Consider the following 25,725-nt stretch of genomic DNA (forward strand, 5'->3'; position numbering starts at 1 on the left):
GCAAAAAGACCTGTCAAACACTGGCTCTATGAAAGACCTAAATCCTCTCCTGATGGCCCCTCGGTGCAATGTACAAGAGCTACTTCTGTGTAATTATAAATTGTCTGCAGGGCTTATCTGCGAGGTTCAGAGTTGACATTACAATAATAGGGTGGGTGAGCTTTATTTAAGGGATAATGTTCCTGGCAGTGGTGTATACATGGCAATAAATGAGTGTGGCGGGTGATTAACGCCACCATGGAGCCTACGTGGGTCCCTGCTGCGTGGCCAGAGGGAAAGGAGCCTGGCAGGTCCCTGAGTGGCAGGGAGGTACTGTGGGTGCGGGGGGCTCCACACACAAGAGCTGAGGGTGCCATGGGGCTCCACGTGTGACAAGGGGCTCCACGCTGGAAGGGCTGGGGTGAGTGCAGGGGGGTGGACAGGGTCCCGTCCAGATTGGTGAGAGGGAGGGTTCATGTCCCCTAACTCTGGGCACGTACTGGTGCCATGCCTCTGTGAAAGCTGTCTGCCTGGACTCTCTCTATAGCTATCAGAGAGGGAAGGACAATTTTTTTGGTGTGGTTTACCTAACCTACTTTAGATGCTTATTTCAGGATGAATTCAATTATTCTCAGAACTGCCTTTTCTCTCCATTTGCTATAAAAAGCAGAAGGCGATGAGCTCAGATGTGGACTTGCAAGTCAGGAGGGATTGATCATGTTGGAAATACCTTACTCACTTTGCCCAAAATTTTCTCAGTGTACTTCTCTGGTTCTGCTTTATTTTAAGGATGAATTTTCTAAGGGTGAATTTTCTACAGTGTTTCCATAGAAGTATAAGTTAGAAAGGGAAGAGAACAAGCCTTGTACCTGTGCGTTCAAAGCAATTTTTGGGGTTTTTTTGAGCCAGATTTGCCCAGAAGGTGGGTAGACCTGAGCTATAATATTTGATCCCCTGCCAGCCTTGGACAAAGCACTTTCTCCTTCTCTCTGCTCCCACCCTGCAGCAAAGGGACACTAATGCCGAAGGTGGAGGGGCTGCTGTGAATCCAGTTGCTTGCAGGATCAGTGCAGTGGCTGAGCTGTCTGCAAGTATGACAGCAACGAGGTGGGGCTGGCTGCCAGCCCTTCGTTAGAGGCAGCCCTGCAGCTTGCACACAGAACGTTTTGGCTTTGGAGTCAATACCTGAATCTGGCACTTTGTATTAGGGTAAAAAGAAAAAAAATGAAAAATTGTGGATCCAGAGTCTCTGGCTCCAATATGTCCAAAGGCTCCATGGGAGCTTGGTATCTGGAGGCAGCTGTGGTGTTATTACAGCATCGTGGGAGGGCAGCTCATCACGGGAGTGCGGTCAGGGCAGCAGCCCCCGTGCTTTTCACCGGCCTGTCGGGTTGCAGTAAATTACAGGGATCCATTACTTTTTTAAGAGAAAAGGCAAAGTCCCTGCTCCTGAGTGCATCAGCTGTGAGGGGATGGGCAGGCACTTGAAGGCTGTTTCCTGCAGAGGAGACGTTCCAGCTGCCCCAGTAATTGGGAAGCAGTAAAAAGGTAACATGCCCATGTGGTGAGCTCTGATCCCATTGCCACTCAGGCTGATTTAGATCCGTGGAGCTGCCAGGCTGGTCCCACTCGGGAGAGTCAGTGGCGATATTAACTGGAGGAAATTCTACAGCGTAAGTATTAGCTTTCTATTATGTGGAATTTTAAAGTGCTTCATTAATTTACAATTCCTCTTTTTATTAAATTAATTTTCATTTTAATGAAAAAAATAAGTGGATCCAGCTCTCTTCTTGGAGTAGCAATAACATGCAGCCTGTGTGTGAATGAGTGTGCCTGAGTGGAGGGCGAGACAGCTCAGCATTCCCAGGTACCATCAGCTTCCACCCATGCAAGGGGGCTGCCCTGCTCCCTCCCAGTGGCAGGCACCCCCTCTCCCCTCTGCATCCTTGGGGAAGCCTCTGCAGTCCGTCTGGTTCCTTGTGCAGGGGCCGGTAATGCAGACCAGGGCCTCCACCAAAGTGCAGGGTAAAAGGCTCCAGGAAAATGCAGGAAAGTGATTCAATGATCCTGTCTCACCACAGAAAATGCCTCTTGCTGTGGCCAGCACGCAGCCTTGCCCTCCTTGACAGAGCCAACCAAGCTGTTGTGCATCCCTACTGTCAGGCTCTTCTCTTGTCCTCCAAGAAATAAGGGCTGTGATAGTAAAATGCATCAGGCATGAAGAGCCCCTGCATCCTCTCCTCTGCCCATGCTGGACAAATTGAAGAGTTTAGCTGAACGAAAAAAAAATAAATAAAAAATTCTTATTGACAGCCACCCTTTGAAATGTCCACCCAGTGCTCCCCTCCGATGTGTCAGCCAATGGCCCTGACAAATGCCCTCAAAACTTGGCTTCTGTTCCAAACTGGGGATGGCTGCTCTTCAGGGAGACTGATGTCGTGACACCCCTTGACTGGCAGGTATCAATTCTGGAGTGAGGCAGAGTGTACTTTCATGAAGTAAATAGTAGAGATCATTCTGAAATCACTGGTGTTGAGAAGCTTGGCTAGTATTTAAAGTGTGGAAAAGATGGTGTTTTTCTCTGCAAGTGCTTTTTTTTTTTGCCCCCCCTGAGAATTTCAGACATGGTTGAAGCCAGGCAAAGTGAAAAAAATAAGTAAAAAAAAAAAAAATGCACCAGCCCTTTTTCCCTCTGGGCCTCAAATCAATAGGTAACATCTTTGGTGCCTCCACAGACTCCTAAACTGGCATACGAGCGTTACCTTCAAGGTCCTTCTGCACTGCTTCAGAGAGTAATAATTTAATGATTCTATTCTTCAGGGCTTTACTAATATAAGTTGACTGAAAATGAGATGCTCTCCACCAAACCGTCTTTGCTTCCAATCTCTTTTATCATCAGATTTGCTGTTAATCTCACAGGCAGCAATCCCACATGTTCCTTTTCTTTTTTAGACAGGTTAATTTAATAAGCCTTTTACTTTTATTTTATTTTTTTCCAATAGCATCCACATGTCTGCTAAGAGAACTTTGACTCTATTACCTCATGGCTTACATGCTGCGATGACTTCAGTAACTAAGCCCTAAATGTGGGTCTTCTTCTGACCTATGCAGCTGGTAGATGACAGGAGCTTCTGGACTCCAGGGGCACACAAACTGTAGTTCCTTGCAACTTGGCAGAGGAACACCAGGGGCATTGTGTGTGTGTAGGGGGGGTTTTGGAAAGGAAAATTGAGCAATAAACATCCAGAGAAATGAGACATTTAAACATTCAAAGTAATTGATACCAGGAAAAAAATATGATAGGATGAAATCTATTCCTGCAATAAACTGTCCATTAGTTGGGCCATCAGCATAACCCTAATCTAAAGTTACGAGGATCCATTACAGATATAATCAAATACAATTTTCTATATTCCATGAATCAAAACCACCATATGTATTAAGAGCCTAGTTTGTCTTTTTGTTCCTGCCTTCTCCTGGAACAGTATATATCTGGTTTCTTGTGTTATATTGCTCTGATGTCTGCTAAGGGCACCATGCCCTAGAAATTCACATTAAATAACTGAGAGCGAGCACTAGAAATGAAAAAAGTGAAATACTATCTAGACAGCTGGAAGTAAAAATATGAAAAGTGTTGCACTTACAGCAGGAAAAAAAGCCTATTTTTATGACTTGAATAGACAGTTTGGTATAAAGAGAAATTCCTCACCCAAGATCAGACATACAGCTGAGCTGCAGCAGGCAGCCTGAAATGTTGTAATCTGCAATATGCCAAGGTGCAGTACAGATACTGGCTTCAAAGAGCTGGCGATGATGTGGATTTGGATGTAGAGCATGCAAAAAGCACAGAGGTTCCCAGGCTTGCTGGGCTAATGATCGCTTCCATCCCAGGACAAGTTTTGGCTTCATAAGCAGGTGTGCATCAGGCTTTTAATGGAGACAGGGTGTGAGTCTGCAGCCAGATGTGGTCTGCAGGCTGCAGAAGTGTGCTCTCTGACACTGAAGGATGCTCCTTTCGTCCTTCAGGGGCCTGACTTCCAGCCTGTCTGTCTTTGTTTTGTAAATGTTTCCATTTCTCACCATGGACCAGATTGCCCTTCTTCGGCAACTCACTCCCCGGTGACCTCAGCAAGGGATGTGTGTGCTTGGGCACGTAACAAATCCCATCCTAGCCAGCTCATGGACATGTCCGAGGTCCAGCCAAAGTCTCTGGCTCTCAGCACCCGCATCACACCAACTGTCATCTTTGAAATACAGATAAATCCATAGCTGGAGCGGCTTCTCCAGGTTTCAGGAAGATCTGCACTGTCCACAGCTTTGGCATTGCCCTTGGCCCTGGACCCCCTCTTTCCTTCTGCTCTGCATGCAGCAAGGAAACCCACCAGACAAGCCAGGCACCCTGCATTTTTTTTTTGTTGCCAGGCAATTATCGGAGGCTTTGCTTTGACATAGAATGTCTTTGCTGATGACAGAGAAAACCAGTGGGCCAGGGACATTTTAACAGAAGACCCTAGGCGAAACTGGCCTGGTTTGTAAGGGATCACGCTTCCTGCCAGAAGTTCCCCATATCTTTGAACAAAATTTTCCAAAGGTGTGTGTGACCTGCATGGGGCCCTGACACAGGGGCTTTGGGGTGGGTAGCAGCATCATCAGGAGCCTGCAGTCTGGAGCCATCTCCTATCCTCACTGCCTCATCAATTCTTAAGCTGTTCTCTAATCCCATCTGGAGAAAAATATCTCTTCTGTCTCCCTAGCCTATCCCATTGATTTATCTGTCTCAGTTCTTCTCCATGGGTGCCTGTCCATAAGAAGAGATGCTTTAATTTATTTGTCACACAGGACCTTCATACCTTTTCCTCCATTGTTGTATACATACTTCCACTGCTGACCTGTGTTATTTGGCTCTACACAACGTTTTGGGCAACACCCAGCAGGGAAGACACCCTCCAGAAGAGCTGACACCGTGGTATTGCTGGTGCTCTGGATTTGCCGCTTCTTGCTCCATCAGCCTGACAGAGCCTGGGAGTACAAGTCAGCATTCTCGCTCCTAGGAGCCATCGTGCACCCTGACTCTTGGTTCTTGCCCTCTGCAATGTTTCACCTTGCAACATGCTGCAGGCGGCTGGGGGCTCGCTCCCCTGGCACGGGCTGGCCCTGCTCGGAGAACCAGGGTGAGACCTGGGAGAGGTTTTCTTGAGTGAAGCAGGAGCAGCAGTGGGTCTTGCACACCAGTGTGGGGGTCAGTTTTCAGGGCATGTTGCAGGCTTGTTGCTAAAGTCTAGAGGGAGGAGCAAAAGGTTATCAAAGGGTAATATTCTGTTGGTAATTAGGACACAAGTTAGTGGCCCTGTAATCCGCCCAAGTCACTTAATGGATGTGAGATGCTGAGAGAGTCCCGCTGCAGGGGGTGGGAAGTGAAAACTTGCTGAGGGCATCAAGTGGGACAGCGATTGCATTCCTTGGCTGAGTGGGATGCTGCCAGCAGCTGTGATGAGAGAAGGAGAGGCAAGAAGGAATGAAACCCAGTTTTGGATTTCTTTGCCTGAGAGCTGGGGATCAGCCAGATAATGAGGCAGCAAGTTCTGAGGGCAAAGGAGGAGCTGGGGACATGGTTAGCTGCTCATTAGCAGCCAGAGACGTATGAGCTCTCAGCACAGTTGCTAGCTCTTTGCTCTGGCCAAGCCTTTGAATGTCCCTGCGGCAGCGGCTCCCAGCAGCCGCTGACTGCTCCTGAGTGGCGGAACAACAGCTCTGAAGCGGCTGTGCTAAAGGCTTGAGAAATTAATTTTGCCTGTCAGAGATTCAAATGGTAAGTGTGTGAACTGAGGTTCAGCAAGGTAAGCTAACCCACCTGGCTGCACTCCAGCTTGGAGTGCTGCTCACCGCAGGGAAGGGAAGGCCAACAAGTACCTGCCTGTGTAAGCTGGTATTGTCTTCCACATAAAACATGCCCTTAATTAATAGCTAGCATGAACCTAAGCCACTATCTCTGTTATCAATTTGTGGATGTGGTTGGATTGTCTGTCTCCCAGGACAGTAATATCCCTTCATCTTATTGCAAATTGCTCGCAGCATCCTTCTATTACACAGGCTTAATGCTTGAAAAATAGAGATTTAATACTCCACCATATCAGACTAAGTGAGGTCAAAGCAATTCATATTCACGATCCCACAAAGCTCCCTGATCGTGTTTCCTGTGAGAAATGTGGATGTGGAGATAGCAAACCAGGGAGGTCTTGCCTCTGCCTGCAGCTGTCCTGCAGCAGCAGGGGCCACTGGAGCCACCCACGGCAGAAGCGTTGGCTCCAGTCCTCGGGAGGAAAGTGGATTTGCTGGGGGCACGGCTGTGGCGGTGGGGGGGCTGGGGGGGCCCTGCTGCCAGGCTGTGCCAGCCCCCCACCTCCCCTCCCCCAGCTGCTGTGGCCCCTTCCTGTGTTTTGCTGTGTTGCCATGTTTTTCTAGACTAGAGTGGCAGCAGCACGTGTGTTTTCTGTGTGATACAATCAGAGTACGCTGTGCGTGTTGCCAGGGTGCTGACTGTTCTCCAGGTGTTGGCTGGTTGATGTGTTTTCAATAAGCTGTTTGTAAGTTGCGTGCAAGTTTCCGATGAACTGCCAGTTGTCACCTTGCCACCTGAACAGAAAGCCTAGGAGTAACACATCATGTATTTGCGTGTTTATTTTTTTCCTGAAATGTGTATATTTTGAGATAAATTAATAGCTGCTGTGTGTGCAAGCCTTGAGGGTTTCCTCCCCAGCAAGAAAAGATTTATCTCCAGGGATGATGCATATATTGCCAGGACACATTCCTTCTGCATCTGCTTTTACGTGTGTGCCAGGACATGGATTTCACCTGCAACTCATGAGGAAATATCTAAGCACATAAAATAAATGGGAAGTTTAGGTTCAGGGGGATTTATGTGTAGAAATTAAACACGGGTTAGGAGAAATATCCCTTTGCCTTTCACAAAACTGGTGTAACAGACATAATTTTCCTGGTGTGAGCTGAATAGGCTGGCAGCTACCTCCTTCCCCAACCTGCAAGGCAGTCCCGGGCTCTCACCTGGTGCCTTGGCGATGGGAAACAGCCTTTAAGGGCACGAGCCAGGCATGGTCTCTGAGCTGCATGAAGCCTGTCTGCGACCATTCAGGGGACCCAGGTGCAGGGGCTGCTCCCTGGCTTTTGGGCCAAGGTGCCCAGCCAGGATACGAAACATCAGTCTCCTGAGAGCGGACTAGAGGCAGAGCCCAGAGGTGTCCAGAAGCAGGTACAGCAGAGGAGATGTAAGGACTGTCCTGGGAGACAGGAGGATTTTGTTCGCCTTTTTCCATTGCTGTGTGTAAGGACCGATGCAGTCAGGGGCTTCTGATGACTGGACCTACCCCAGGCTGTGACCATCCATGGGATGCCGTGTGCTCTGCAGAAGGGTCATTTGCAGAGGTCCTGGGAGCTGTTACTGGTAGCTGGCTCCACCATGGCTCATCCCCATCCACAGGCTGTGGTGCTGGAGGTGGTATTGCAAAGGCTCCGTGCATCTTTCCTGGCCTTAAGAAGCTCCCTCTAAGGGAATTTGCCTCAGACCTTGGGAAAGGGGACCTCTGATATGTGTCTCTTTGTTAGTGGGCAACAGAGGGAAGGTTTATATCCCTGTCTTCAAGACCTGCAGGAGTTCTGAGAATCCTTTAAGAGAAAGAAGCTAAAGATGATCTGTATCATAGTCTGTATTTGGCTTGGACAAAAAAATATAGACTATGTAGAAAGACTGTATTTTACTTCAACACTGAAAAAGGATTTTGGACTTTCAGAGACAATGAGACTGTGATAGGGCTGCGCTGGAGACTGTCGTAAGGAGACCTTCAGCAAGACCTTTGTCAGCAAGATGCCAGATGGGGTGTACGGCTGTCTCCAGCCTCAGAGGAACACATCCCATTGGGAAACAGCAGTGCTGCCATGCCAGGGCAGGCTGCCCTCCCGCTGACTTCTGCACAGACGGTGCTTGGCAGCAGCACTGTCCCTAAAAACACTACTGGTCACAAAAAAATAATTGTTTCCAGGTTTTAGAAATCCTTAGAATAAAACTTCTGGACTAAAATTGACTGGCTCAGCTCGCAGTGATGTCTACAAAAATACCTTGATTACAAAAGGAGAGGTGGCTGCCGAGAGCCAGTGCAGTTCTCCCTGCTGGGACCAATCTCCTGGTGACCGTGGGTTACACCAACACAAAGGCGAATGGCACCTCTGCAGCAAATGTTTCCAGTAAGGGAGCTGTCAGGAGCGTGTGGTGTCTTCTGTGGCACTGTGACACGCTGATGAGCTCTGACGGATGGCTAATTGCTCAGGGTAGTCTGACATAATGGAGCAGTTCTGAGAGCACCTCAGCTGTGGAGGTCAGCAGTGACGCAGAAGGCATAATTTTTCATAGTGTGCTCCTTGTATCCTACAACTCCTTCTGTAATGGACTAGCAAATTACCACACTATTTAAAAGGTAGCAATTTATAACATTTTGATAACTGTGTGCTCCTGAGGCTATATTATCTGTGCCTGCAGAGAGCATGAATGAGAGCGCTCCCCTCCCTTACAACATGGGCATAGGCATGTAGAAGCAGAAACGTACACGTGCCTCTGCCATCCCAACTCCTTCCTTTCAGTGCAGATTAGATGTTCGTCTGGCAGGATCCTGGAGAAGACCTCACCCACTCAGGCATGGGCTGTCTCTTCCCCATTTCTGCTCATTTCAATGTGTTTCTGGTTTGGGGACCCTGGTGATGTTCCAGTGCCCACCCAGTCCTACTGTTTCTGAGCTCAGCTTCCTGGAGCCCACATGGGCATTGCTCATCTGGGTGCGCTTGGCTGTTCTTGCGTATGCACTATTTCTTATCACAAGGGAATTATTTTAATCCCCAAGAGGTGGCTGGGTGGTTGCTCCCACAGAGGAACCGCAATCATGATGAAGCAGCAGGGCTCACTGAACCATACTGACCCTATTTACAAAGCCCCAGGGTCAGCAGGCAACTTCTTTTGAGGTCTTTTGTTGGGAATGCACCTTGGGGCCCCATCCCAGGTGCAGCTGCCATCATGCCTGTGCACCATCTGCGAATGCTGTCCAACCACCATGCATGCATCCAGATGTCCCATTTACTGTCTTTTAAATAGGTGCTGCCCCTCTTCTGCTGCTGTTCTACACTGATGCGTCCTTTGATGCGTGGGAGAAATCTCTCTTCATTTCTTGCTAAGAGGAGTCTGAAGAATGGAGTGCCTGAAGAATTTGCATGGAAACATTCATCCCTCTCAAGTAAATAAAATCTCACCTCCAGGTCATGGCAGCAGGTTAGCTCTTCCTGCACAAATTGGGCCCTGTGCAATTTCCTTCACTGAAGCCATTACCTGCAGCAGAGCTGCCCAGCGCTGTGTCCTAGGAGGAAGGGAGCGGCAGGATCAGAGCGTTGGTGTGGGTCCGGGCAGCTGGCGAGTCTCCCCATCACACAGCAGTAATTGGCAGAGCAGAGGGAAGCGCACGTCCAGCCGCACAGGGCTGCTGCAGTGCTCGGGGTGGTGAGGGGGTGCTGGGTCACTAGGTCCAGCCTCAGCAATGGGAGTTGTTATCCCTGCAGTGCGGGCTGGGCGCTAAGGGGAGGGGGGAGCAAAGTCCCAGGAAGCCAGGAAAATTGGATGGTAGTACTGGCCTTGGAGGGCACGTCCTCTGGAGACGTTGATGCTGCAAAATGTGCAAGCCTACAGCCATTCGTTTTTTCCAAGAACAGATGCATGTTTGCCTGCAAGGTGCGCTTGACTGTGGGTGTGCAGGTAAAGTCATGCATCTGTGCTTGAGTAGACAATTTGCAGCAAATGTGCATGTGAGTGTGTGTGTTTGATAGCAAAGTGTTCCTGTGTTAGTACCACAGCAACGTTTTTTATTAACTGTCTACTTTCCCTATGGAGTGATGTAACTCTACTCCATGCAGCAGAGATGGGTCCAATTAATCGGATGGATAAAAGTGGTTAATGCACCTTGGAGAAGCGTAATTTAATTGGAAATGATTATTACGTGCTGCTCCTATGTAAAGAGTATGAGAATCAGCACTAATGATTCTGTTATGAACATGACTTTTAATTGCTATATGGTTCTGTGGTTTAAGTCTTTTTCTGAGTATGCTTTTGTTTCCCAGAGATTTCAGGTGGGATGCTGATTGCAATGACACACCAGGGATGAACAAAGCACATTCCAGTGAGTTGGGGCTGTCAGTCCTGTTTATGCTGATTCTCAGGTGGAACTCGAATCTATGATGTGCCTTTGAAATCTGCAGAGGTCGGCTCTGTTTGCGATGTGCCAAGGACTCCTAGGCAGCAGCTTTCCTGGCTGGTGGCATCAGCCCACACCCTGTCTCCTTGCTCACTGCTGAGTCCCCATTTGACTGAGGTTTGCTTTTCAGCAGTTATGCCCACTGAGGCAAAAGCTGTTCGCTGCTGCATTGTTTGCCTTGCAGTTTGGCATTGCCTTTCTCACCACGTCTCTGCCGACTCAAATGTAATCTGTAGGACATTGCTCCTTCCCTCGCTGTGTGCAAACTGCGTTAGAGGCAGCACGTGCAGGTAGGCTGTGCTGAACGGCACGTGCACCACAGGCAGCTCTTTGTGCTCCCACGTAGGCTGTGGATGCCGTGGGATTAAAGCTGGTGACGCTGGTAGGAGTAGCTAAGCTCCACTACGTCCCTCTGTCATAGGGACTGTGCACAGGGGTGTTCACCCATGGAGCTAATGAGCAACAACTGGATGAGAGATGAAAAATTAAGCCTGTATAACCTGCAACAAAGACAGCAAACTAAGGAAGGGAAGCTTTCTTCCCCTCGAGCTCTGAAACACTCTCAGTTCACAGGCCACTTGGGGCATCTTTTACAGCCCCTTGGGTTTTGCTGCAACACAGGAATGGTGCTTGCACAGATGGTGAAGAGATGTTTTTGTAAAGCCATGAAAAATGTCTGTGAGTAGACAAGATATCAGGCTGTCATCAGCACAAATGTATCTGTGCATCATTTTCCTGTTTTCCAGGCTCCCAGACAGGTACCTCTACAACCAACAATTTTCCTGTCCTTTTTTCCTTTGCTTTTACAAGTATCTTAAACCAAACCCCTCCTTCCCAGCAGGAACAACGCACTGCTGGGTATAGAATAAAAAAAAAAACAGGATTTTGAATCCATGAAGGAGAAACAGGAGAAAAAGTTTCTTTTGGATGTAAACCCAAGCAGTGCCCACTGAGCTCCCTGCGTCCCCCTGACCGGTGCCGGGGAGCTGAGGGCGGCCGTTCCCCCTTCCCCGGAGAAGGAGCTCAGCAGCACCCTGGGCCCGCAGCGCTGTGCCCCCCGGCGGGTCCCAGCTGGCTGTGCCGAGCTCTGGGCGAAGGTGAGGTGCGGAAGGCAAGGGTGATGTGACCCTCGCGCCCTTCCTCTGAGTGGGGTGGAGGCCCGTGCAGGGATTAAAGCAGCCCCGACTGCTGCAGGCTACGCGTGGGTCCGTGGGTCATGGCTGCGGCACATGGGCAGTGCTGGGAACCGTGTCTGATGACTTTGTCCTCTTCCTCTTGCTGTCTCCTCCTCCCACATGGAGCAGAGAAGAGGTACATCTATTTGCTGGAGGCAGGGGAGCGAGAGTGGACTGCCTGTCCCCAGGGTGAGCGTGCAGGATGGACTTGTCTGGCGGTGACAGCAGTGTGATAGGTTTTACCTGGTTGTCTGGCTGGCCCATTTACTCGGAACAAAACACATTCAGAAATGTGTTGGCAGTGCTGCAAAAAACACATATCCCTGAACAAAGAAGGACTCGGAGATTTTCATTTGGGTCAGACGTATATCAGAGAGCAATAGAAAATGGAGAAAAATCAGCTGGTCAGTGTGTGGTCTGTTTGAACCCCAGGAGCACGGACCCAAGCTGGTCTCTTCTCCTTGCCCAGGCAACAAGGGCTTTCCCAGTGTCCTCATGCCCACCTGCCATCGGGAACTACTGCCAGTGGCTGGTGTCCCCATCTCCTGCCAGGAGCACCTGTGATGTCCCAGATAGCTCCAGCACATCGCCCTGTCCGTGCCCCCATGGCCCAAACCCTCCCCCCTGGGCAGAGGGAGCTGCCCTGTGTCCTCCCAGGGGCAGTGAAGGCAGCACCAGGGAGGCAGCAGGTTTCCTTGTCGTGCTGTGTGCCAGGGGCTGCTCTGCTCTGAAAGGAGGGTGAGAGCATGCCACTGCTCTCGCAGGTTTTCCCTGTAGGAAAGTTATAGTATTTCACCAGAATAAAATACAAATTTTAAAGAGAAGAAAAATTCAATTTTTAAGCAGTTTTGCAGAGGAAGGAGGAGGAAACAGAAGAATGTGGGTGTATTTCAAAGTCTTAATGTTCCCATGCTCCTGGCAGCACAGTGAGGTTGCCCAGTGCTGGTTGAGCTGCAGACACCGCTGGGGAGTGACCCTTTGTGCCTGCCCAGGGAGAACGGTGCATGTGCTGAGATGTCCTGTCACGGTGCTGGGGTACCCCCTCCTCAGGTGACCTGTACCCCTCCTGTGGGGCTACCCTGGTGCTGCACAGCCCACGGATCCTGTGCCCTGACGGTGCTTGCAGGACGTTACTCAGCAGCCAAACTGCACACACAGCTTTCTGCGGCCTGACTGCTGGGCCACCCTGGTCCCACTTGCCACTTCTAGAGCTGATGGAGCATGAGGGACAGCACCCACCAGGGCTGGCCATTGATCCTGCGGCAGGGAGCAGTGCAGGCGGAGATGAGACAGCAGGAGAGGACAAGGTGACCAGGCTGATGGCTGCCTGTTGGGTCACAGCTGCATCAGCAGAGATGCTGGAACCTTGAGTGTTGCCTGGTTGCACTGCAGATGCTTAAGTCTCGTGCTGTTATGTCTCAGCACAGGGGCACTAAATGTGTTCACAAATCTGAAGGGAAACAAAAGGTGCTTTTTTAAAGTAAAAATGCCATTCACAAGTTCTGTAGTATGTATTCTATTTGAACTTATTTTTAAAAGTGACCTTTAAGCATTTAGTACATTCACTTTGATGTTAGATGCAATTTTCTCCAATAAATCTCATTTTAGCTGTTGCTTTAAATTAAGTAAATTCTCCACCTGCAGGGCTGGTAACCAGCGGTCACATCTTCCAGAGATTTTCTAGTTGTTCAGTAGAAGTGTGATGCGCAGATCTGAGAATCTCATTCACCAGCTCTGAGCTTAGCTGTGGCATGAACCCTGACGTCCTGCTGTGTTCGCTGTGTTATTTCAACTCAGATCCATCTTCCCAGGGAACGTGGTTTGCTCTGACTGTGTGGGAAGTGGTTAGCATTATCTCCTAACTACGTGCAGATGTTCCGCTTTAATTGATTTAAAATTGTTGAAAAAATCAGAATCAATAGTGGAGCTGTGGTCCTTACAAACGTGATCTCAGCAAGCAGGCAGTGCCTTTGCTGCTCAGTCCAGAAACACTGAGGCTTTGCAAGAAGCATTTTCTGCCTTGTTTCTTAAAGACGGAGTAGTGTATTACTGAAAAGACACAGCATATCGCTCATCTGTTCCCTGTACCTAAAAAGTGACAAGTGTGGACTATGGAGAGCCAGTGCTGCCAAAGTGCTGAGACTTGATCAGAGGCACTAAACTGGGAAAAGTGCTGGAGGGAGGATCCTGCTGCAGCCAAAATCAGACCAGAGACCCAGGGTTTATGTAAGGAGAAACTGGAGAGGCTGAGGCTGAAGAGGGTGCAGACCATGGGCCAGGGCTTCCCAGATTCCTGCTCCATGATGCTCATCCCATAAGCTTGTCAGCTTCCTCCTGGCTCTCCAGATCATTATCCCAAAGGTTTGTTTCTAGTCCTCTGGCAGCACTGTAAAGATCTGAAGTTTCTGTATCGGCTCTCAGGGGACTGTGCCGCGCTTGGGGCACCCCCCCTTGGGCAGTCTCCCAGCACTGGCATTACCTTCTTTGCCCACATCTTTTCACATTTGGTGAAAGCACATAGATGATCAGTGAAGAAAGAGCTGGAGATTAAGTGGAGCTGAGGTGCATGAATGCCTGTTAGCACCCTGCCGGGGAAAGGGAGGAGGCTTCTGTTCCTGGGAAAGGACTCCCCTTATGCATAAGTACCGTGGCACCGTGGCCCTCCTGCTGCCACCTGCAAGCAGCCTCTGACCCTCTGAGTCAGGAAAGTAACGTCTTCTCTGTTTCCCAGGTAGGTGAGGATGCACAGAGGAGCTGGGTGGCCCGTCCAGCTGTGCTGAAATGATGTGAGCCAGTGCAGCAGTATGCAGGGCAGAGCTGGGGTAACCAAGGAGGAGACTCTTTGAAGATGACAAAGGCAGAAACCTCACCACCATCCAACAGGTAACAACAGCCTGAGGAGGGTTCTGGCACCAGCTCGGTAGTTCTGCTTTTACGTTTCAAATGTGTGCATTGTGGATGATTCCGTGTAGGGGGAGAGGGAGGGACAGAGGGGACAGTGGGTCTGAAACAGTCCGTGGCTTTGTGTTTGGGCCATCTCTTGAGCCATTCTCAGGCTGGCATGTCCCTACCACCACTCAAGGACCTGTCAAAGGAATAGGAAAGACACAACATGTAAATAATAAAGCCCAAGATGACCTTACGTAAATTCAACCTGTAAATAATAAAGCCCAAGACAATACCCTACGTAAATTTAAGTACAAAAGGAAAAAGCCTATGTGGGCTTGCCATTTCCCTTGACAGTCTCCACTTTGCACCTGAAATTTCATAAGCCATTATTTTCCTCTCTAGTAATGATGTACAACAAGGGCAGAGCGAGCAGGCTCCAGGGGATCACAGGCAGCTCTCAAAGCAGCATCTTTGCCATGCAGAATCAAAACCCAGCTCTTGTTATCTATCCACCGCAGAGAAAAAGGAACTCCTGAATCACTGTGAGGAGGAAGAAAGATGTGTGTGTGTGTGTGTGTGTGTGTGCGCGCGCGCGTGTGTGTGCGCTTGTTTGCCTGTGTGCACGAGAGGTGGGAGGCAGCCCACAGCCCCTGCGCTGCTGAGCAGGACCCTCACGTGTCAGTCCAAGAGCCCGCCAGCGGCAGTGGGAGCCCCGGCAGCCCCGGGAGCTCTGCCTTGCTCTCCTCTGCGCAGCCTGTGCTCCAGCCCGAGAAGCTGATTTTTTATTTAAGTGCATTTGAAATGCACACAGAAGATCCCCCCAGACCTGAGGCATCTCAGCAGGCTGGTGCCTGGGGCGGTCCAGGCGAGGACAGTGAGGGGCTCTGCTCCCCTGCCAGGACGCGCTGGGGCCGACGCTGTGGGTCTGCTCACCTGGGGCAGGTGAATGTGTGCGGGGTGGTTGTGCCTCCTGGCAGGGCACTACCCTCTCCCACTCCCACTCCTGCTGGGTGGCACGGGAGATGCTGTGGCAGGCACGTCCTCCCTGCTGGGCAGCCTTCCCTTCCAGCAGGCTCCAGAGAGCTCCAGGCCTGGCTGGGCTGGGCTGTGATGCTGCCAATGCATCCTCTGCCCCTGTATTTCCATATTTTTGCTTTTGGCTTAGATTGAAGGTAGGGATTGGTGATTGCATGTGAAAACCAAATGAGCCAGCTTGCAAAGACTGTGCAGCCCCTGCCGGAGATTTCACTGGGACACAGCAAACCTCATCTTTCAAGCGCTCCTTTTAATTGCACTCTCCACCTGCCATCCGAGGTGGAGCAGTTTCTGGAGCCACCCTTGGGGTGCGGCAGACTTTGGGCTCCTTCATCGTGCTCGTGGCCCGTGGCTGCGGTCCGTGGGCTGAGCCTTGCGGATGCCTGCCCTCCTCGCGCCTCTGAAGGTGGAAAGGTGGCGGAGAGGGGCCCAGTCTGTTCGATTTGGTTTGTTTCCTGTGCAGGTTGCGGTGAGGGTTAGTCTCCCGGCCGCAGGCGCATCGATCCGCCTCCCTCGGGACCATGTGCAAATACAGACAGGAGGGAAGGATGCGGCTGCAGAGCATGTTTTCATTCGGTCCTTGTGTCTGCCCCCTGGGAGAGAGGCAGGCAGGCTAGACAGGCACAGCGGTGATGAGTTTACTGAGGGACACAGCTAATTGTGTCTCCAGGTCTCCTTTTTCCCAGCAGGTGCCTGGAGCTTTGCAACCACGGTCTCTCTGTCAACAGAGATTCCTTTTAAAACCTGTTCCAGGAGCTCACGCAGGGAAGCTGTAACCTCGGGCGCTGCAAGCCCAAAGGAGTGAGAAGAGGCTGTCCCACAGCTGGGGGAGACCTGGACCCAGGGCAGGACATGGGATGGCAGGGGTCTGCATGGGTCCCACCCCAGTCCTGCCAGCAAAAAAGGCAGGGCACTTGTGGTGTGCAGTGCTGCTCCTCTGAGCGCACTTGCAAACTGAGTTGATTTAATAAACAACAGGAGTGTTTTCCCAGGCCATGTGCTGAGCTGTATTCAAAATACATTTGTACGAACATCAATTTTTAATGCAATTTATGCCAAATGTTGTTGCAAAAAGCAGCCGTTAACATGACATTAATTCAATCACTGGAAATACAGTACGTGCTGCTAAATGAAAACATGTTATTAGTCAATTAGATTAACCGGATGTAACTCTTCCAAACACAGTGTATTATGGTTTCTACATGGTTAATTACATTGCACAAATTAAGGCTTAGCACTGGACACACACATACAATTAATTCGTAAGCAGAAAAAACAGCTTGCAATTCATGGTTGAATTCTGTAAAAATTATTTGGAAATACAAATCTCTTGCAAGCTTGAAATAGAGAGACAGAATTATGCTGATATTATAATGGGAACAGGGCAATTTCTAAAAAAGCCAGGAAACGCTTTGCTGCGAGATCACAGATGTTCACGGTTGCTTTCATAGCAAGTTTTAATCTGCTTTAAAAAGACCATTTTAATTTTAAACAGAAATACTCCTGGCCCTGGTGAAGTCCCTCCCTGTACAGGAATCTCTCTGTGCCCACGCAAGCGACAACTTTGCTGCCTCCTTCTTTGTTTGTGTTCTAGGATGAATTTGTGCCCACTTGCGGGGAATAGTGCCAGACTTTGGCACCGGGACCGGGCATTGTGCCTGACAGCCGTGCAACATGCCGCAGGCACCACAAACCCTCTGCACAGCATATGTGCCACCGCAAACACCGCCGGGGGTGGTGGCAGGCGGGCCGGCACCGGCTGCAGCGCATTGCGTGTGTAGGGAGCCCCGCAGCTCTGCCGCCGCTGGGGATCCCCTGGGCGGGGAGCTTCCGCCAGTGCCCAACCCCAGAGACCCCTAGAAGGAGGAGGCTGTTGTTCCTGGAAGGGTTCGGTTCCCTGTGCTGGGAGTGCAGCTGCAGCCCATCAAGCTGGATGTCCCAGGAGGCAGCGCCGCACTGTCCTCGGTCTGCGAGGAACGAGCTGCACCACCCAGCCGGAGCTGCCTGGGGACCCTCCAGCCTGTCGCACAGCTCTGCACCACGCCAGTCCCAGCTGAGGTGGCTGGCATCCTTGGAAGAGCAGCGTGCCCTCAGCTTCCCAGATTCACCAGGGTCAGCCTTGAGCCCTGGAGCAACTCCAGGTGAAGGAGAGAGCTGGTGCTGGCACAGAAGCGCACAAAGCGGAGACAGCTAGCAGGGAGCACTGCAAATCGAGCAGAACGGCACTGCAGCTCGTGCGTGGTGGTGGCAAGTGGTGTCTGTACCTGCTCGGTACCTCGGCTGGGTGGGGAGTGAGCCCCTGACTGGAGCTCCAGGAGCGTTCCTCTCCTCTGGTCCCATCTGAGACCTTCTCCTGTGTTTCTCTCATGCTCTCTAGCTCAGACCCTCTCCTCCCGCTTGCCCAGTGCGGCTGTACAACATGCTGTTTGCCAGACCTGGACGTGGTGACCAAATCCCCCCTCTCCCCTCAAGGTGCCCCCCTCTGCCCCACTGCCAGCCTTTTCCACCCTCCCCAGGGTCTCCTTTGTGCTTGCAGGGGGCTGGTAATTCTGCCTCTGGCTGTTGTCCCCAGGTTCCCCCTGCCCGGGGACCCTCAGGACCCTGCACTACAGGAACACCCAACTGCACATTGCAAACAAGCAGGTGGTGGAGCTCTGGAAATGTGTTTTTATTGCTATTGTTGCAATAATTATGGCAGTTCATGGAAATGTGACTCTGTTCTCAGATAGTCAATCAGTAATCTCAACAGCACCCCAGCAGTGCTGCGAGGCTCAGAAGGGCTGGGGAGCAAGGCCGAGGTGAGCTGCACCAGGACCATGCTCAGCCGGGCGCTGGTGCCTCCATGTCACCGACACAACCCCAGTGCTGCAGGGCTGAGGGGGGATGTGAGCAGGGTGTAAGTAAGGGGAAAAAGGAAGAGTGATGGATAGGTAAAACACAATGTGCAACACAAGCAGGCTGTGCTCACAGGCTGCTAGAGGTGTGCAGCGCTAGCTGGGGAGGACCGGCCAGCCCTCGCTCACAGGTCTTGGTACTGGTGCAGAGATGATGCACTCAGGCAGAGCCGAAGAGGAGCTGTGCAGAGTCTGGGGCAGGGAGAGATGCTGGGATGCTATCCGAGTGATGGACACAGTGTTCCTGTGCAGACAGGCCTGTGCCGAGAGCAGGTTTTGCACTGCAGTGCGTGGCCAGCGGGGCCGGGTGGTGCAGAGCTGTGCAGTCACTGCGTGGTGTGTGGGGAAACCACTCTGCCCTTGCAGGAGCGGGTCTGCATCCATGCACGCGGGTCTGGAGAGACAGTGTCTGTGCTCCTCCAATTCCTGTACCGGTGCTGGCGGAGGTGGCTGGGTCAGGAGGTGGGATGTGCCACAGGTCAGCACCGCACCGCGGTGACCTGTGGGTCCCCGTCACCCCTGGCCCCACCAGTGGCAGGGCGGGTACTGCACTGGCAGCTCCTGGGACACCCACCCCTGCATGCTCCCACCCTGGGGGTGCACAGGGATGCGCACTGATATTGGCAGTCTGCCGGTGATGGGCTGAGATTTAATTTGACATAACCAGGGGGCACAGTTCGGGAACCGAGTCGATGCAGTGGAGTATAGCTTATTGGTTTCACCGGGAGCAGAGAACGATTTGAGCAACCTCTGTACCGCTGGTCCAGACACACACCATCGCACTGTTGACTTAGCAGCCGCTGCTGACAGAGAGAAGTGATAAAGCTCTTGGAGATATTCCTGTCTCATCTGTCTCGGGTAAATCAGAAGAAGGCTGGAAACATCAGAGAAGGCAAAATGCAAAAGCAATAAAAAACTCCTGACTCTCATTGAAGGCAGAAGCTGGTCCAACGTGACCACTGGCAACAGAAAGATTTCACATGATCAGGGGGTTGCTTACTTGAGGAATTGTTGATTATTTAGTGGCTGCTTAAGGGGCTGGGGGGAAAAAAAAAATCAAAGCTCCTGCTGTTCCCAGGTTGATGAAAGGACTGCATGCTGCCCCTCCACAGACCTTGTTTACCACCAGCCTTACCTGCTCAGAGTAGTTTGAGAGATTTCTGACTGCTTGCTCGGAAATAAAAGCAGCCTGAGAATCAATCATTTGTTTACATTGTATAACTTGTTGAAAATCAATTGGCTCCACATGTTGCAGATCTGATTGCATTTTGTTAGCGGTCACAGGGAATGGTTTTCCCTTGACATGCCTGTGTTCGTGGTTTCTCCAATGCATCAATTGTACCAAGCTTTTAGGATAATTGAGACTGAGCAACAATCCCCTTTATAAATATTAACTCTGATATGCTTGGGAAACTCTGCCTCTCTTGGATGAATTTTTAACTAGCTTTTTAATCTATCGCTTCTTGTTAGAACAGCAGGAGCATTCCTTGGTGCCTGTTTCTGCCTCCCCAGCCACAGGAGAGCAGTGTCCCTGCCGAGCCCCTGCTCCCAGGGCCAGGACCCTGCTCCTGCTCCTGCCCAGCTGGGACAACCCCGCCGAGCTGGTGGCCGCTGCTGCGGGCAGGAGGGCTCTGCCAGCCCAGGGGCCGTGGGGATGGGTGAAGCTCCAGTTTGGCAGGGTCCCTCGGGCACCCACCGCCTGCCCGCGTTCTGGCTGTCGGCACTGCTGAGCCTCCTGCCGAGGTCTGCCTGGGAAGCTGCTGTGAGCCGGGCCAGACGCGGGGAGCAGGTGCCATGCCGCTGGCTGCTGGCCACTGGCCATTGGCCACTGGCACGGTGCACGCGACGGCGAGACGAGCCTGGGCAGCCTGCACGGGCTTCAGCCAGCGGGTCGGCTGTAGCTGCGGCTCCCTGGCAGCTGTGGAGCAGAGGGATGGGCCCAGCCCTCACCTCAGCAGCCATCCATCCCCTGCCCACATGTCCTGGAGAAGCATACTCAGCCTGCAGCGTGACTCAGCCCCACTGCCTGCCTGTTGTGATATTCACTGCCAGAAATTCACTGGTGAGAAACCTGTGTGTTTGAAGCCTGCCAGGACTAGTGGAGACCAAAACAATCAACACATTTTCCAAAAGAAGGGAAGGGCTTTGTTACAGCAAGTGCCAGCCAGATGGTCAGAGATCCCTTTGCCTTGCCTTGCCTTGCCTCCCCCTACCCCCGCTTCCCCCTCTCAACTTCCCCTTCCTCGGACTGGGCACTGACATGGCACAGGCTGGGAGGAAGCGGGGACACAGGGCTGAGAGCAGTCATGTGTCGGCTGAGGAGAAGCTCTGGTTCCTCCCAAGGTGATTGGCATGTAGGGATGTGTTTCCATGTGGGTCTTTGGAAATGCCTTTAGGTGATGCCTGGGAAAAGCAGAGCCCAGTGATGGGGCAGTGTCTGGAGGCAGGTACCCATCCCTGTGCCCAGCCCATCACAAACCACCTCTCAAGCGATGTAGCCTCAGCACCCACTGTGTGGCCAAATAGAAGCCGTCAGAGAGCATGGGACCATCTTGCATCATCGTTGCTGGGGCTGGGCTGGTTGTGCCATTTCTGCATATTTTCTGTACTCTTGAATTTCCTGTTCAGGTTCCCCTGTTGGGGACTGAAGGTTTAGGAACAAAGAGCTCTCTGGATGCTGCCTGTATTGGGAGCACAGCTGTGCCCAGGTCTGGATGTGGCAACAGGCAATTTTGGAGAGTGGTGCACACGGTGGTGGCTGGCAGGTCCCCTCTGTCTGCTCCTGCGCCCTCGCTCCCCTTGCACGCATGGTCTGCAGAGCAGCGCGGCCCTTGTGCAACCCCACGTTTGAGGTCCCTATCTAGCATGAGCAGACAGTAACACTGTGCTGCTAAGGGGCTGGCAGTCACCCAGAATGCTGAGCTGTGACACAGGCCTGGGAGAAGTGCTGCTGGGCCCTGCTACCCCATCTGCACCCTCTCCTGGGATGCATCTGTCTGTCCGTGTGTCCCCCTCACCCCGTCTTGGTTCAGGGCTCCTGCAAAGCAGTGACCGCAGAAGGGACAAGGGCTCATCTGGCTGCAGATGTCAGAGAGGAAGCTGGAAATAATCCCTCCCCTTGGAAAAACTGGGGGGACGGTGCTGTTTCAGCCATGGGATGCTGCAGAGGTGGGGGACCCCCCACTGGGACCCAAGCACCCTGCATCTGCGGGACCAGGACATGCTGCCAGAGGGATGTCCACTAGGAGGGAAGGGAAAGGCGCTGCGGGGAGGAAAGGGCTGGTCTGACAGCTCTCACTGCCCCGGTCCCACCACCCAGGCCAGGGGTCCCCCACGGGGGATGCGCTGCCTTTGGCATGGGTGCACACCTGCGCCCATGGCGTGCTGCCTGCCCTCCCTCTGCGTGCCCTCTCCTCTGCGTGGCGAGCCTGGACACCCTCCCCAGACCTGCCAGGCTGCAGGCAAAGCGCGGGTGGCAAGAAGCACACAGATGACAGCATCACCTTGCTGACCCGAGGGCCAGGAGGCTGCACGTGTGTGGTGGGCTCGGCTTTCTCCAGCAGAGGTTGCAGTGCAGCACGGTGCCAGGGCCCTCACGGTCTTTCCACCAGCATTTATCTGGCTGGTTCTGCAAAGCAGCAGGTCAGAGTCCAACAGCTCTAGCTTGTCTCGGTTAAACTGTTTCTTTCCTCCCACAATCAGATGTTGCCTTCTTTAATATCATCTGAAAGTCTGTCAAACTGTGTGTATTCTTGTGAAACCTCTATACAGAAAGAGACAAAAGGAATCAGGGATGCTGTTAAAATGAAAGCCCTACTTTACATTTCAAATACGTTAACAGATTTTTCTCTTCTGTTTTCCTTGGATCTTTAATAAAAGCTTTTAAGACTTTTTTTTTTTTTGATGATCATTGCTTCCCAAGGGACGTGCCTGTGAGGATGTGAGGAAGACATTGCAGTCAGAGGTTGCACAAGTCACTGCCCCAAACTAGGCTCAGCTTTCTGGGCTGGTGCTTGCCTGTTCCAGCTGAGCGGCTGCCTACCTTTCCACAGGGAAGGCGTGATGGATCGGTGGATCACCTGGAGAACCCCGGCATCCTGGCTGCGAACATTTGCCTAATAGATGCCTCGGAAACGCATCCTGGGAGCCATGCCTCTCTCCTGAGCAGAAGTTGTTTCTCTCCAGTAAGTATGTAAATCCAGCACATTCCCAAGTTCAGGAGGTTTCTGTCAGGCTCCAGAGGTTGCACACTGCCACAGGGGCTGGGAGACCCCAGGCTAAACTCGGGTGCATCATGATAGGAGCAGCATCGGGTGAAATAACTATTCTACAGCACTTGCTTGTATTACATGGTAACTTTTTTTAAACAATCTGTATCATGCCATGAATATTATTAAAATGTTCTATTAGTCACTAAAGGTGCCGCTTAATCTGAAGCGTATGCAGAAATGTAAGTACAAGAAATACATTTAATGTTCTTATAGAGCAGGTGGGGGAGGGTGGCATTTATTCCATGCGGAGAGATGGACCCTGGCACAGCTTTGCCCCCATCTGTGCTGCCTGGCACTGCCCTGGGGACACGAGCGGTGGCTGCAAGTGGGCAGATGCCGTAAGAAGGCACTGACACTGCATCCCACTGCCCTTGCGTGACTCCCAGTGCAGTGTGAACTTGTCGCTGTGGGAGCACTCCGTGCCTGCCCCATGCACACCTCGGGGTGCTCCCCAGCCCCTCCGCCCGCTAGCCTGGCTGGTAGCAGGTGGGAGCACCTCCTTTGCAAGGAGGAGAATGAAATTCCTGATGAAACGATGACTGCAGAGCTGTCTGCGAGCCATTCCTCGGTTTGATGCTGGCTGGGCAGGCTGGGGGAGCTCCTTGTGGCTGTCGTGCTGGCAGCCTTACCCATATTTCAGCACTTGGAGGGGGCAGGTTATTTGCCGGCTACTTGGTGTGGTTGCAAAATTTAGTGGAAAAGCTAAAACAAACAGACTGTGGGGTGTCACATTTTGTTAGTGCGACGTGGAGAAGGGTTGTCAAACCTGCAAACAAGACACAGGGGAAGAATGGAATCGACACAAACACTGATCCCTGCCTCCACTGAAAGTGCTCTGCTGCGAGTGGACATCAAAGCAGGGGCTGGGACACCTTTGCTTGCTGCCAAACTTGGTGTTAAAGTCTGGAGTGCTAACCAAAGCTGATGGAAGTGTATTTATTTAAATTGCCAGGATAAATTAACTTTTAAAGCCACAGTGAAAAAGTCTTAAAAGTCTGTGCTGCAAATCAGGGGCATGAATATTCAGGCACATGCACTCATTGAATTAGTTTGTTGCAAACATATTTGGAGGCAGCTGTTCATTTAATAATCAGGGATAATCACAGAAATAGACGACCGGTTACTCCATCTAAATTGCATGGTTAAAATTATAATTTTATAACTCTATCTCAGCAATTAGATTTAATAGCTATGAAAATCCAGCAAAACCCAGTTGAGGAAAAGCTGTTATTCTTTCAATGCAGAAAAGCCAAGGTCAGATTGGGACTGCCCCTATGCCTAACCAGCAGCATCTCTGGTGTCTGGGTCATTTCCAACACCACCCAAAGTGCAGAGGTGAGACTTCTGGGCTAAACAGTCCAATGCTAAAACCGGCCCAGGCAGGGGTTAATTTTCTTGGCATTACCTGTCTTCATTACAATATTTGTCCCAAGAACAGATTAATTCCTCTCATTCTTTCTGCCTTTCCAGCCTTTTGTCACGGGAATGCATTTCACAGGACTGTAATGTTTGATACTTGCTCTGAGTTATAGCTGTGCCGTACGCTGTAAAAGTTTGACTCTCTCAGTGTTGTACATTTTGATTCTACCCCTGCAGGCTATAAACAACCCAAATTACCTCTTTCTTTAGCTTCCAAGAGGACTAATCCCCTGTCTAGTGCTTTATCAGTCAGTAGAGAAAGAGTGAGACCAACCTGCCAATCTAAACAGAATATATTGAAAAAATCATATTACCACAATGCAGAACCTTGCCGTAATTCACCAAACAGCTCAGCCAGTAAAAGCCTGATGCCATGGCTGCCTCTGTTACTGTAATGAGACCAGCAGCAGATGCACCATCCATCCACCCATCCATCCTTCATGCCCCATCAGCCTTTCCTAAGGCACTGCATGGAGCAGGGAGGGACTGTGGATGGCACGGCTGGTGGCAGACTGCTGGCCAGGACCCTTTTTACCATAATAACCCTGCATCGATGATGGGTGCTGTGCTGCTGGTGGGCTCTGGGTCCCTCTGCCTCCGCCTGGCCGGGTTCCAGCCTGCTGTGTGCTGCAGGAGCGTGGGCTGGAGCAGGCAGGGGCTACACAGGGGATGCGCTGCCGTGGGGTGTGTGAGCTCCCCGAGCTGCTGCCCACTTGTCACTCCATCCTGGCCAGATCTCACTGCGCAGGTCTGGGTGCTTCTCCTGCATTTCCTCCCTGATGCCTTCAAGCTTTCCTCCAGCTTGCGGATGGCCTGTTTCTGAACAGCATCATGCAATGCCTCCTGCTCAGCACCATCCCCAGTTTTACTTGGACTGTTTTTACTGTCCCTGCCAGCTGAGCTGATCACCCCCAGCCCCTCACTGAGCAGGGCAGGCTGACCGGAGCACTGCCACCAGGCCTGGCCTGCTTTTCCCTAAATTGCCACCCCAGCACCCCTGGCAGCCCAGCTGGGGTGCAGTGCTTCTGAGACGAGCAGGATGTGGCCTCTGCATGGGGAGGGGTCTCTCCTTTGAAAGGGAAGCCAGAATTCATCAGAGCTGCTGTGGGAAGAGCCACGCTGGACCATAACAGTGCCCTCCAGCCTGCAGCAAGCAGCTTTTCGGCTGAAACTCCTCTCCTCTCAAGCATCGAGGCCAGTGCGGGTTGCTCCAAGGTTTAACGCTTTATTAGAAAATGAGAGGTTAGAGCATGTTCCAGAGGAGAAGGAAATTTATTGTTGCCCTGGCCCTGCAGCAAAGCAAAACTCAAATAACCCAGGTGCGGGGAGGACTATAAATCCCCCACTGGCAATCACACTGCTAAAAGGATGGTGACAACCACAGCAAAGTTTGGCCAGTTAATATTTCTCATTTCTGAGTGAGAAAAATAGCAATATTTAAAATGATATCGCTGCTGAATTATGCAAGAAAAAAAAAAAAAAAGGTGTCCGCCCTTCTCAATGCTCAGCTGCTGGAGGTGCAGGTTTGCAGAGGGCTCCCTGGGAGCAGTGGAGGGTCCCAGGGGTCTCCTCCCCATTGCCCTCCTGTGCCACAGGACCCCTTTGCTGCCTCCGGGCAGTCCTGGGCAGGTGCCAGCTTTCTGCCTGGCCAGCCCCGGCGGTTTTCTGCCTTGTGTTGGGTGAGGCTGACTCAGCCTGGTGTGATCACTTTGTGAAGAGGAGAGCAAGAGCAGGAGATAGAAATGAGGAAGGAGCGAGCGCT

General features: G+C 51.5%; 1 long non-coding RNA gene across 1 annotated transcript in view; it reads left to right on the forward strand.

The window, feature by feature from the left end:
- The window catches only part of LOC129735983 (uncharacterized), a 62,870-nt gene extending 40,199 nt beyond the window's left edge, over positions 1–22,671 (forward strand). Inside the window, exons 2-3 of the long non-coding RNA XR_008732030.1 lie at positions 14,187–14,338; positions 22,196–22,671. This is a non-coding gene — a long non-coding RNA (uncharacterized LOC129735983). The remainder of the gene's footprint in view (positions 1–14,186; positions 14,339–22,195) is intronic.
- Positions 22,672–25,725: the final 3,054 nt, after the last annotated feature.

This window comes from Falco cherrug, chromosome 4, assembly GCF_023634085.1.
Source record: "Falco cherrug isolate bFalChe1 chromosome 4, bFalChe1.pri, whole genome shotgun sequence".
Lineage (NCBI taxonomy): Eukaryota > Metazoa > Chordata > Aves > Falconiformes > Falconidae > Falco > Falco cherrug.